The sequence below is a fragment of the Dysidea avara genome, chromosome 1 (genome assembly GCF_963678975.1).
Source record: "Dysidea avara chromosome 1, odDysAvar1.4, whole genome shotgun sequence".
In the NCBI taxonomy this organism is placed as follows: domain Eukaryota; kingdom Metazoa; phylum Porifera; class Demospongiae; order Dictyoceratida; family Dysideidae; genus Dysidea; species Dysidea avara.
In genome coordinates, this window is record NC_089272.1 from 55,626,118 (window position 1) to 55,640,515 (window position 14,398).

The window sequence follows — 14,398 nt, forward strand, 5'->3', positions numbered from 1 at the left end:
TGGGTTCTTTCAGGTTCGGAGAAACGTTATCTTTGAGAGAGCACGGTTTAACCGCCGATGCCAACTACCTGGCGAATCAGCAGAGCAGTATATCGTGGAGCTATACAACTTAGTTGAACACTGCAACTACGGTACTCTCACATCCGAAATGATCCGTGATAGACTCGTTGTTGGCATACAAGATGCTTCATTGTCGCAGCGTCTCCAGATAGATCCCGAGCTGACCCTAGAGAAGGCGAAGAAGCTTGTCCGTCATCGCGAGGCAGTACAGGAGCAGCAGCAAATGCTCAAAGGAGCAACGTCGGGTGACCTGGATGAACTGCAACGAGGCTACCGTAGAACACCTAGCTATGACACAAGACGACCGCAACAGCAGAATCCAAAGTATTTCAAACAGAGACAGTCGGACAGCAAATCTTGTTTACGTTGTGGAAAGGGACAACATTCAAGGGAGAAATGTCCTGCTAAGGATGCTGTCTCCCAGAAAAAAGGGCATTATGGAGCCTGCTGTCTTACAAAAATTGACGAGGTAGCTACAGATCATTGCTGTGCCTGTGGCGGTAAGAATACGGACACAATCTCAACCACACAGGTCCTTAGCCTAGACTCTGTCTTTTTGGATGCCATTGAGGACACACGAGCCACTACGTGGACAGCCACAGTGACACTGAACAATGTGGATGTACTATTTAAGCTGGATACTGGGGCAGAAGTCTCTGCCATCACAGTTGAAACCTACCAAAAGCTACGTGTTAAGCTAGAAAAGCCACAGAAGACCCTCTACGGACCATCACAGGCTACCCTGACAGTGAAAGGACAATTCGAGGGAAAACTTGACCACCAGGGTAAGCAAACCATACAATCAGTGTATGTGATAGAAAACCTGAAAAAAACCTGCTAGGCTTACCTGCAATTGAGGCCTTGAACCTTGTGGTTAAAGTAGATTCCCTAAGTGACAACACCCAGTATAAAGTAGTACAGAAATTTCAATCCATTTTTCAGGGGCTAGGGAGCTTTGGGGATGCATACACAATTGCACTGCAAGAGGGAGCCAAACCCTATGCTATATTCACACCACGTCATGTCCCCATGCCACTTCGCTCCAAGGTGAAAGATGAGCTGGATAGAATGGAGTCACTGAATGTCATCTCTAAAGTAGAAGAACCATCACCTTGGTGCGCAGGGATGGTTGTTGTGCCCAAGAAAACAGGTGCTATTCGAATCTGTGTAGACCTCAAGCCGCTTAACGAAAATGTACAGCGTAAGGTCCACCCTGTACCGTCTGTAGATGACACACTGGCACAGTTGGCTGGCGCCAAAATTTTTAGCACACTTGATGCCAATAGTGGCTTTTGGCAGGTCCCCTTAGCACAGTCATCAAGGTTGCTGACAACCTTTTTAACCCCGTACGGACGGTACTGCTTTAACAAGCTGCCATTTGGGATCTGTAGTGCCCAGGAACATTTCCAGCACCAGATGGACAAAACCTTAGTAGGAATAGAAGGCGTACTTTGTCACATGGATGACGTAATTGTTTTCGGTGCCAACAAAGATGAACATGATACTCGATTAGAGTGTGTCCTTCAGCGACTTCAATCTGCGGGTGTTACACTTAACGCAGACAAATGTAGGTTTGCTAAGACAGAACTCAGGTTTTTGGGTCACCTAATCACTCAGCAAGGGATCATGCCAGACCCCGAGAAAACTGCTGCTATTGCCAAGATGCCTGCCCCAACAAATGTCTCAGAATTAAAACAATTTATGGGAATGGTTAATCACTTGGGCAAATTTTCTAGCTGTCTTGCAAGCCTTAGCCAACCACTTCGTGAGTTGCTTAGCAAGAACAATGCATGGACCTGGGACAATGCACAAGCATCTGCCTATAACCAAATCAAAGAGGAGTTAACAAAGCCTACAGTTCTTGCCCTCTACAATGTAAATGCAGACTTAAAAGTCTCTGCTGACGCCTCCTCTTATGGCTTGGGGGCAGTGTTGCTGCAGGACAGTGACCAGGGGTGGCTCCCAGTAGTCTACGCGTCCCGTGCCATGACAGACACAGAACGTCGTTATGCACAAATAGAAAAGGAAGCCCTTGCCATCACCTGGGCTTGTGAAAAATTCTCCAGCTACATTCTGGGCAAGAAGTTTCAGATTGAAACAGACCACAAGCCACTGTTACCTCTGTTAGGAAACAAAAGCTTGCATAGCCTTCCACCAAGAATAGTGAGATTTAGATTGAGACTGGGACGTTTTGAATACAGTATCTCACATACACCAGGCAAGCAGTTGGTCACTGCAGATGCACTGTCTCGCTCTCCACTGGGTTCCACAGCCTCAGCGGCTGTTTGTCCCCTACAGGAAGAAGCAGAATACGTATTAGAGACCTGTGTTACTATGCTACCAGCCAGCAGCCACCGGCTTAATGAATTTTGTGAAGCCCAAGCCAGTGATCCAGTTTGCTCTAGTCTGATTGACTATTGCAAGCATGGCTGGCCATCCAAATGGGACATACCACTCGAACTCAAACCCTACTGGCAGGCCAGGGGCCATCTTACACTGCACAATAACCTATTGCTGTACGGGCCAAGAATAGTGATCCCTAAGTTGCTGCAAAGAGAGGTTCTATCCAAGCTCCATGAAGGTCACCAGGGCATACAGAAGTGCCGCCTTAGAGCTAACATATCAGTATGGTGGCCTGGTATTACAAAGCACATCAAAGACATGGTAGAAAGGTGTCCAACATGTGTGAGAGTTTCGACACCAAGGAGAGAACCTCTTTTGCCATCATATCTCCCCGACTACCCCTGGCAGAAGATCGGAACAGATCTATTTTTCCTCAATGGAGCCAACTATTTGGTTGCTGTTGACTACTTTTCCAGGTACATCGAGGCTATCAAACTTAAAGCCACAACAGCACGAAGCATTTTTGAGGGACTCAAGTCCATGTTTTCACGACATGGCATTCCAGAAAAGATCATCAGTGACAATGGTCCACAGTACTCTTCTCACGAGTTTGCTGAGTTTGCTTCATCATATAAATTTCACCACATTACCAGCAGCCCTTATTACCCGCAAAGCAATGGACAAGCTGAACATGCTGTTCAAACTGTAAAAAGGCTGCTTAAAAGCTCTGATGATCCATACACTGCTTTGCTAATTTACCGCACTACCCCCCTGCCCTGGTGCAACTTGTCCCCAGCACAACTACTGATGGGACGATCCCTGCGCACTACTTTACCTCAGGTACAAGACCAATACATACCACACTGGGAATACCTTGAAACATATAAAGAGCTAAATGCCGAATTTAAACTCAAACAGAAGATGGCTTATGATCAACGTCATCGAGCTCACCCTCTTTCTCCTATCCCTGATGAGGAGGAGGTGTGGATAACAACTGGCCAGTCAACAACATCAGGCCAAGTCAGATCTCAAGCCGACGCCCCTCACTCTTATATTGTAAACACACCTCAGGGGCCAATCAGACGTAACCGCTGCCATCTCCGTGTGGTTCCAAACAGTAGTAGTACTAACACTGTACAGCCTGATAGCACCAACCCTGTGGTAACAGTAAACCCGGACACACAACAACCTAGTGGCAACTCTTCAAGACCTGTTACCAGATCAATGACTGGAACGGTTACACGTCCACCCGACCAACTACGGTTTTGAACCTTAAAGGAGGGGAGATGTAGTGATAGACTTAGACAGAACTTGCACATGCACACACCATATTTGTAACACTAGGCAATTTTTAGATTGTGCACGTGATGTACTGATTGACACGTTTTAATACATATTACTACAATACCACTACTACTGTATGTTGCCAGGTCACGAGTTGGATTGGTAATGTCAGAGAGCCACTATAATCCATGTCTGAGTTGTTGTCTGAGTTGTGCAGCTTCATGTGTAGAAATGTCTTTTCTGTGTCTGTGGCAAATGCAAAGGTGGGTATTCGGAATCTAAGCAGAATGGAGCAAAGATCATTCATAAATGGAGGACCCACAAGTAGACAATCATTGAGGCTTGCCAATCTCTTCTCTTGTTGGCAACTACTATCAAAAACTATCCACATAAATGTGGTTACCACGTTTTTTTGACGGGGTGATGAGAGAGGTAATGGGCATGTTTTGGTAGCAGTCTCTCTATGAACCCTCTGGTCTGAAATAATGTCATTGTATAGATGTAAGAGAGTTGGAGATTCCATCAGTCTTGACACTAGTTTCCATGTACATCTTTCACACACAGTAAAGTTTGATGGAAGGTAAATTTACTGATTTCCATGGAAATCTGGCAGTGTACGTACCATCTTGAGCTTGGCTGATATTAGCTGCTTGGTATTTGCGTAGAATGTCTTTTCTCTGTGTGGTGTGTTAAACTGTACCAGTTTCTTGTAAGGACCAAAATTGTTTGGAACGATATCGGTTTCATTGGTAATGGGGTGAGCTAATTTCAAACCTTTTAGATGTTGAAGTGTATTGACAGAAGCACGCACAGAATTTTGAAGTGGTGTGGCAATGAATGGGACAATAAGAATGGATATCGGTATTCTTTCCCCTGACAGAGTTTCAATGTACACACAGGCTACCGAAAGACGCTGGGTTGATGTACATTCTGCACCAAATGGTGCAATTGCTACATGCTCATTATTGGTTTGTTTCAAGTCAAGCTGCTTGGCTACCTCTTCTATAATGAAGGAACATTGTGAGCCATCATCAAATAAAATGTTACCCTGGATTCATAAGCCTTCAGCACTAATGGTAGATATGGCTGTTTTCAGTAGAGTGATAGTATTGCTGGTGGGTAGGTACTTAATGGAGTTTGGACTACGACACTGGAGCCATTGTCATGCTAGTTTGTACTGGTGTGTTGGTCTGTGCCAATGTGTCTTTCACTTGGTTGTCTCTCTTATCACCTAGCTTAGGATCTTCACTAATAGGCTTCCATAAGCTAGTGTGGTGTTTGTGTTTACAGTTCCTACATCGAAACATGGAATTGCAGAGTGACACTTTGTGATTACCCAGACAATTAAAACACAAATTTCCCCTTTTACCTATTTCTAACCTCTTCTGAACATCAGTGACTATATCATATACACTGGAGGAGTGGTCACCCTTACAATACACACACAATTGCTTCTTCTTACCATTATGAGGAGGAGGGATGCTATGTGTTCCCTTGATTCCAGCATAAAATAAAGCCGTGGAATGTGAGCCTCTAGGGGTGCTTGACAGTACATCACTGGTGTAAAACCCTGTCTCCATTATTCCAATTTCCTTGAGAATTGCTGCTCGTAAATCGTCAATAGACCAATCCAGGTTACTGTGTTTCCGAGCCAAGTTCTTACGAGTTGGTACTGACAATTTGGCTAACATGATTGGTACCAGGAGGGCTCCATAAGACTCCTTTGACACCTGAAGTGATGAAAGTCCTCTAATGTGTGCCTCAATGGAATCATAAAACAGTCTTAGACTGGAAAGCTTATTGGTCAGGGCTGGAAGCTCTAAACAGGCCTGCTTATGTGACCCTGTCTGCGAAAAGGGGTCTTATAGCCTTTTCAATTGCATGTACTTGGCAACCTTTAACTTGACTTGTGAATGTGGTATCATCCTGAAATTTAGTCCCATTGAACCCCTAATGTAGCACTATGGCTTCGTGTAATATGAAGGTGATAGGTTAAAACATGAGGAGTTATGATTAGTCAAACTTGACAATTTGGCAAGGCTATAAGACCCCTTTTCACAGACCGGATCACATAAATATGTGCATTCTGGAGCTTGTTACACTGACCAAACCGAGCCATCTCCACATCAACTAAGCAATGGGAACCAAGCATTAAAAATCAGTGCTATTCATGTAACAATTTTTAAAATGATATTTGCAACATTGCACCGGTATATCATCATAAGCCTCGTGTATGCATCTATGTTTAGGTGTCATGTTTACCTATTTTTTAAAGAATAAATTAAACCTGCAACATTATTTCATTAATTAACCCAAGATGCCCCACACTACATAGATGTATTATTACCAGGAAGAACAATAATGTGCCATTTTCATGAATGTGTTTTACAATCCAAATTACAAGTCTGTTTGACTTTCTGTACCAATATAAATAGCCATCATTTTAAACAGTTTTTATGCAGATAGTCTAGCCTGAGCCTATTACTAACTGTACTACTTTGTTATTTATTGTCACGTACATACAACTAACAAAATTATATTATGCCTTTATACATTTTATGGTTCCACTATTAGCACATGATGTGTTCACGGAGTATCATGTTGACATAAAAAAATAGTACAATTAGAAGTGTTCATGGATCATTTTATATCAAGGAAGATCATATTAGCTAAACAGAAGGAATCAGTTACAATGGATTCTCTATTTAGTACTATTGAATCTGAACTTGAAAGTGGTATTGATGGGACCCTTAATGCCACGTTAGATGTTATGAAGAGCTATGGTGCCGTAGCACCATGTTCTTTAGATGAGAAAATTGAACAAGAGTTACACAAACTAAAACAAGAAAAGTCTATAGCAGAAGCTGCAACTGTGGAATTTAATATAAACAATAGAATAGAAGATATGTTCCTCCAACTCGTTCATGCTATTGGTGGCTTTTTGAAGTCAAGCGATTGTGAGTTTACACTCTTATGTGGTGCATGTATAAAGGCAGATAAGTTTGCTGCAAAAATAAATAATACCTAATGACCTCCTTGAGAAGATAAATGCAACCAACAATTTGGATGAGCTATTGGAAGTGCTAATAGTATCTCCCCACTGCAACTGGATAAACGTGCGTGTGTTTGAGAAAATGGTAGCTTTTTCCAACCAACGAGAAGCAAAAAAACTCATTGACAAGTATAAGACCATAATATTTTCCAAAAAGCTTATGGATGTCCTGCAAAACTTTACAGGAGTAGAAGTTACTAGTGAGTACTACACAAAAGTACGGGAGAGGTGGAACAAAAACATAGAAGATATCACCCTTGAAGATATTGCAAAACACTTGTCAAAATTGCAAAGCATTTTTGATGTTGATGACCTTGAGCTGCTACTAGAGAATGTGATCAAGGGCTCCATTGAAATTGTTTGGTTAATTCCTGTTGAATTAGCATCTCATGCCAGACTATCAGCTTTCAAAAACTAATAGTGTGTCAACTGGTGTCTAATAGTTGTTCAATTTTAGGGCACGCGGCAAGTAGTATTAGTGTTAGGTTAGGTCGGATTCAGCTTTGGTTTCTTCTTCAACTTTAGAGTATGTTCTTCTTACTATATACAGCTTACGTCTTGAGTCTGGCAAAAGAAACATACTGGAGGTGGGTACAGTAGCTAGCAGTGGTAGCACAGTGGTAGCACACTGACCTACCTTACTGGTAATCCATGGTTTGATTCTTGGATGAATTTTGTAGTTGATTTAGTCTCATTTTAGTAACCCTATTTTGTCTAAGTTTCACTCTAGCATACCGGCTATTGAACCGACTTTCGGTTCAGTATCCACTGCCTTTTTAAAATGCTGCATATAAGATGTTTAAACTTTAATAACCTGTATCTCAGTTGTGGCTAGCAAATCTTTGGTATGAAGGGTTTCCAACTCCAAGGGGGTTTCCAATGCATGCTTTTGATAATACCAAGCTATGAATTCATGATGATCAACATTTTGTAGTTGCAGTATAATTTTTCAGTTAAAGATACACTTACACTGACTTTCTTTGGTTGCACAACACACCGTTGTAGTATAATTGAATGTTATTATATGTGAATCATTTATTACTGTATAGCTGCCAGTATAGAGATGTCTGTCAGTAGACAAGGACATTCCTCACAAGGTAATCATAGCCATGTGATTGAATAATGTAGTTATACAACTGTGAGAAAACACAATTACTTGTAAGATTCTACTGTGTGAATTAGCATTTTGATAAGTACTGTGCATTAAGGTTACGGTATTATAAAATGTGTGGGCGAGACAAATTACAAAACCTGCAGGGATAAATTTAACAACTGTGTTGTGGTAGCAATACAACTATTTGGCAACTACCGTTCTGCTTCGGCTGGCAACGATGAACAGTGGTTGCCAATGGTCAAAAGGTAATTTATAAATCAATCAAAAAGTTCAAAAGGCTATATTCAAAAATCATATAGTAGGTGTTGGGGATTTAAAGTCCGGTAGGCTATATCCAAATGATACAATGGAATGGCCAATGGATAGACAATAATGATGTAAATAATTAAACTCCCATGCTTGGCTTGTGTCCCCTAAATCTCTGTACATTCTATATTGTACATGAACACTCTATATTATACATGAGCACTTGCGATTTGCAATATAGAAATCCCATCCCAAGCTGTACACTTTGTTTTATTGAGAATTAAGTTTGAGTGGAATTCATGAAAATGTGCACAAAAGAACTTAAATTCAGAAAACTACATGGCAGCATACAGACATGGGGCCAAGTACATTTAAAAGTACTTAAGTAAAGTACAAGTACTTTTGAATTTTCCAAGTACAAATACAAGTACTCCAGCAGCAATCAAGAGAGTACTTAAGTAAAGTACAAGTACATGCTGGAAGTACTTAAGTAAAGTACAAGTATATTTTGCTGTAGTAAAATATATGCTGTATTCAGCGTATTGTAGTATGTAAGTGCGCCTAGGGGGTTGGTTTTTGTCAACCATTCTCTCTCTTAAACTCTTAAAATTCACTGACTTGAATAGCAGCATTGTTTTTGTTTGCCAGAATGCTATGACATCATTAATCGTGGCAACATGGTACATAGTAAGGTTGGGGAAGGCAGTAGAAGAATCGCAAAAAGTTGTAAACTGCACCTTCACCCACTGTGTACAAACTACGTACAATGTTTGCAGTACTTACAAGTACTTAAAAGTACTTTAAGTACTCAATTACATACAAGTACTTAGCAAAGTACTTGAGTATAAGTACAAGTACATTGGGGAAATTAAGAAAGTATTTAAGTAAAGTACAAGTACTTTCAAATCTGTACTTAAGTGTACTTAAGTATAAGTACTCATGTACTTAAGTATAAGTACTCATGTACTTGGCCCCATGTCTGGTAGCATAACATAGTTCTCATAATATCTGATTAATATTTACAACTTGCATACCCCACACATGGCCACGCTCTGGTATCACTACTTTTTGCTGTAGTTAACTCAGCTTTACTTGGGCATGCACTTTTTTATGAGTTTAGCTGCCTTTCCTTTGTTCATATAATTTAGCATTATTGTACACATGAAAGGCGGCCAAACTCAAACTACTCATTGTTATCAGAGAGTCTATACCCTTCACTTTATTGAGAATCAGATTTGTTTGGTATTAATGAAAATGTGCACTAAACGTCTTGAAAAGCAGCAGCATAACATATACGTAGTTCTAATATGTTTCATTTACAGTTATTTAAATTAATTTTACAGTTACTTTATCAGAACATGATGTTTTCACAAAGTATCGTGTTGACATAAAAAATATAGTACAACTAGAAGTGTTCATGGATCATTTTATATCAAGGAAGATCGTATTAGCTGAGCAGAAGGAATTGGTAACAATGGACTCTCTACTCAGTACCATTGATTCTGAACTTAAAAGTGGTATTGATGTGAGCCTTAATGCCATGCTAGATGTTATGAAAAGCTTTGGCACTTTAGGACCACGCTCTTTAGCAGAGAAAATTAAACAGGAGTTGCACCAACTTGACCAAAGAAAGTCAATGCTACCAGCCTCACCTGTGGAATTTAACATCAATGATAGTGTAGAGAACATGTTTCTACAACTTGCTCATGCAATTGGTAACTTTTTGAAAGCAAGTGATTGTGAATTTACACTATTACGTAGTGCCTGTATGAAATCGAATAAGCTTGTTACAAAACTGAACAGTCTACCCAGTGATCTTATTGACAAAATAAATTCAACAAATAGCTTAGATGAACTATTGGAAGTGCTGATTTTATCTCCTCATTGCAACTGGATAAATGTGCGCATGTTTGAAAAAATGGTGGCTTTCTCTGATCAACCTGAAGCCAAAGAACTCATTGATAAGTATAAAAAAATCATATTTTCTAAAAAGCTTACACATGTCTTAGAAGATTTTACAGGCATGGAAATCACTGGTGATTATTACACAAGAGTACGAGACAAGTGGAATAAAAATGTAGAGGACATCACCCTTGAAGATATTACAAAACGCTGGTCAAAATTACAGATGATTTTTGATGTTGAAGATCTTGAGCTGCTACTAGAGAATGTGATCAAGGGCTCCATTGAAATTGTTTGGTTAATTCCTGTTGAATTAGCATCTCATGCCAGACTATCAGCTTTCAAAAACTGGTGTGACCTAGAAGACGTTTCATACCTCAGTATTGGTGATCATGTGATCAAAAATGATCAGTTAGAGTTTACTGAGGAGCACATATCCATTACTACAGGTATATTAACTTGACTAGTTAACTAAATGTTTAGTTTTGTTTTGTAGCAACCCCCCAACAAGTGATAGATCACTTTACTGATTTTCTACTGATCAGTTTAAATCATGAGTTACTACTACCTGTGATGCAGTCCCATGGTCTACTAACTGATCATGATCTTGAGCTGATCAATAGTGGTCCTACTGGTTATCACAAGAACCAATTAATACTTGGATATGTTAAGCTGATGGATGATACCAGTTTGGACATTTTGAGTAAACTACTACAAGAGAGTCACCCACATATAAAGATTCCTCTAGATGATGGTAAGTCCATAGATCCTTGTCACAAGGATCTATGGTGAGTCTGTAGCTATATTGAATACTTAACATATATACAGTAGCTACATAATGTAATATCATACATTTTATAGCATACCTGAATATACAATTATTATGGTATGTATCTTGTCCACAACTAGTAATGTAACACTTTCACACCTCAGATCAAAGGAATTCTTTATGCTACAAACGTGATGTGGCACACTTAGCAGTGCAACATCTAGATGTCACACTGCAAAGTGTGCTGACAACTCATTACTGCATTCCATAAACTGTACAGCTTTAATGCTTCTTACTATTGAATACTGTAGTAAAATGTATATGAAACCTATATGAGCAACATCCACTTTACATTGTGGGCTTCAGTGATCTCCTGTGGCCTACAATTGAGCCCTCCTGTGGCTCTCAATTGAGACCAACCGAATCCCACAATCAAAACTGTCTCATGGTGATAAGGTTTCTTATACATTTTGAAAACCTTACATAGTAAGTACTAGTGTTATAGTAAGAGCTAATGTGAAGCTTTGATATAGTAACCATTATGATATATTCAACCACCACGGAGGATCCTGGACAAATGCCAGACCACATTAAAGGCACCCTCAACCACATCAAAGGCATTTAACTTAAACGTGAATTTAGCAGCTTAAAACTACTATAAAAGTAACTTCAAAGGGTTAGAACTACTTTAAAAAGCACCTTCAAAAGCTTAAAAAGCTACTTTGAAGTGTAACATATTAGTTGCAACACTGTAAGTCATGCATTACCTGATATGTACGCACTCGCCCTTGGGCAAGTGCGTATTAAGGCTTATTTGTATTCAATAAGCCACTGGAAATACCATCTTATATCCCACCTTTTTCACAGTGCATATTCCTATAGTTCATTATAATGTTGAAAATGTTGAATTTTGACTAAGTAATGGTTGTGGCGCTGTGGGGGGTGCATTGCCTGATATGTACGCACTCGCCCGAGTACGCACTTGCCCGAGGGCGAGTGCGTACATATCAGGCAATGCACCCCCCACAGCGCCACAACCATTACTTAGTCAAAATTCAACATTTTCAACATTATAATGAACTATAGGAATATGCACTGTGAAAAAGGTGGGATATAAGATGGTATTTCCAGTGGCTTATTGAATACAAATAAGCCTTAATATAAACCCTGTATTATACTCATGTTATACTTTAGTATAATGCATACTATACTATTACATATATGGTTTCAGTTTATTTACCACATTACCTAAAATAGCTTATATCAAATATAATGCCCACATTATACCATCACATATACGGTTTCAGTATGTTTAACACATTAACTAAAGCCTTACATGTGATTGTTAGTATACTACAGGTTATATCAAGCTTTTTTGTATTCAATAAGCCACTGGAAATACCATCTTATATCCCTCTTTTTTCACAGTGATGGTGCACAAAATTTGGTTGCTTGTACCATTACTTTTGAGTTTATTTGCATGTGTAAGTGAGATGATGATGATGGAAAAACATGTAAACAGTTTTCAATAATGCATAATGTGCTAATCCAGTTTTGTGTATCCACAATCCCATATAGGGGTATATAGTTTTTTCATGTATTTCATTGTTGTATATAGCACTAAATGCTATGAAGATTCTATCTAGCAGACAGTCTCTGTCATCTGATACTACTGAACCAAGTGTTTGTGCTGATGTCCCTCAAAATGTAAGTACTGTTGATGCACCAAAGAAGTCTAGAAAAAGACAATTATCATCAGAGCCAAATACTATCAAATATTTCAAATGCTCAACTGTTAGTGAAGAGTTTCATAAACTTGTTGATGAACTGAATGAACTGTTGAAACATTGTGATCCTAAGATAATAATAGAACATTGTAGTAATCTAATGGCTAGTGATGTCTGGGACATTTCACTATTTCCTGCTGAGTTTATAAAAAGCCTACAAAGGTACAATCATACTCCATTACTGCTAAAAGTGTTGAGCTCATTTTGGACCTGGAGTGACCACTCCATACTCAGAACACTACTGGAGTTTGATGATGAAGCATTAAAACTGCTGGATGAGTATAAGTTTGATCAGTTAGATCCATTACAACAACTTTCCTCCTACCCTTTACCACCTCCAGCACCTTGTATGACACCTTGTGATGGTAGTACTCACACTGTATTGGCTGTCAAGTGTTCTCAACAATATCATCAGTGTCTTCTTAAACATGTGTTTGATGTGCGTTCATTGTTTGTTAACAAGTGTGACATCACCCCACACTGCCTACAGCTATTTGCAACAAAGAATGGTTCAACTGTTTTATGTTGGTTGATTCCTAAAAGTGTTGTAACACTGATTGGTTCTAAAGTGTTAGAGAACAGAAGTGCCTTTTATCATGAAGGGATCCTAGAGGTGTTTATCTTGCCACGAACTTTAATCACAACTGGAACTGTAAGTTTTAGCAAAAACCGCTTTATGTATATGCTGACTTATAAAAGTAGCTCTTACTCCATAATTACATGATACATAAGTGTGGATCAATACTAGCTCTCCTTTGGTTTATAAGAAGCTATAGAGCTATAAATTATATAAATAATCAATTAATGTACACAAATTATTTTACACTACATTTAACCTTAGAGATCTGCTAATCTAATAAAGTGCTAGTGTAAAATCATGCTTAATAGTGAAAGATACCATATACATACAAATTTTGAGGTATTTAATTTGTGTGGAACGAGTGGTTTTATTTTTGAGGATCACTCCTTTTTCACTAAGGTTACCTATTAGAAAGCATAGAGCTAACTCTGATAACAGTTATTATTTTTGAGGATGAAAATTTTGTGACAGCCAAGAAACCGTAAAAAATACATACCTCAAACATTTGTACATATCTGTATACGTTAAATATAGCAGTGTGTAGTTTGTAATGTAATTTCCATTGTTTTATAGAACAACATGGACAAAGTTACTACAAAGTTTGTTACTTATCCTGAGGTTAGTGATGTATTACCTACATAATGATATATAATATTTTAATGAACATTTCAGGAGATCCCAATGTTTGTGGAAGATCTGTTATGTGAAAGGGAAGAGAATAAAGCAATTATACTACAGGACAGTGATCCAAACAACCAACATATTCAGGTAATAGTCCTACACTAGATTGTGCTCTAACATGGTACAATGTGGACTTCCTGAATGGATGGTAGTCTAACCTTTGTTGTAAAAAGGTCAATATTCTTTACGGAACAGTCTGTTGCTCTCATAGAACAGTCTATAGATACCAAAATGACATTGCCAAGTGACTTCAAAATGATACCAAATTTCTAGATTTCCTATACCCTCATAACTCTAATGTGCTTTCTACAGTACCATCACCATCGGTTAATAGTAGGGACATAAGGCTTGTACTTCCCACTAAAAACGTTAATTAGATATCATTCTTAGGGATGAACCCATAATTGATTTTTTCTTCTATTTTCTTTCCAGTAAGGCTGTGCTATTTTACTATCTGGATACCCTGAACAAAATGTTTCCGGATATCCTGGGGATAGTGACATCATCACTTACTATATAAAACCACTGTATATTTGTTGTGGACTTCAAATAGAAACAAATGTAACATTTGTATTAACTG

At 38.9% G+C, this 14,398-nt stretch overlaps 1 protein-coding gene across 1 annotated transcript in view; it reads left to right on the forward strand.

Moving 5' to 3' along the window:
- Window positions 1–14,398, forward strand: part of LOC136236465 (uncharacterized) — a 180,708-nt gene that overhangs the window by 155,386 nt on the left and 10,924 nt on the right. The gene's annotated exons all lie outside the window — the stretch shown is intronic.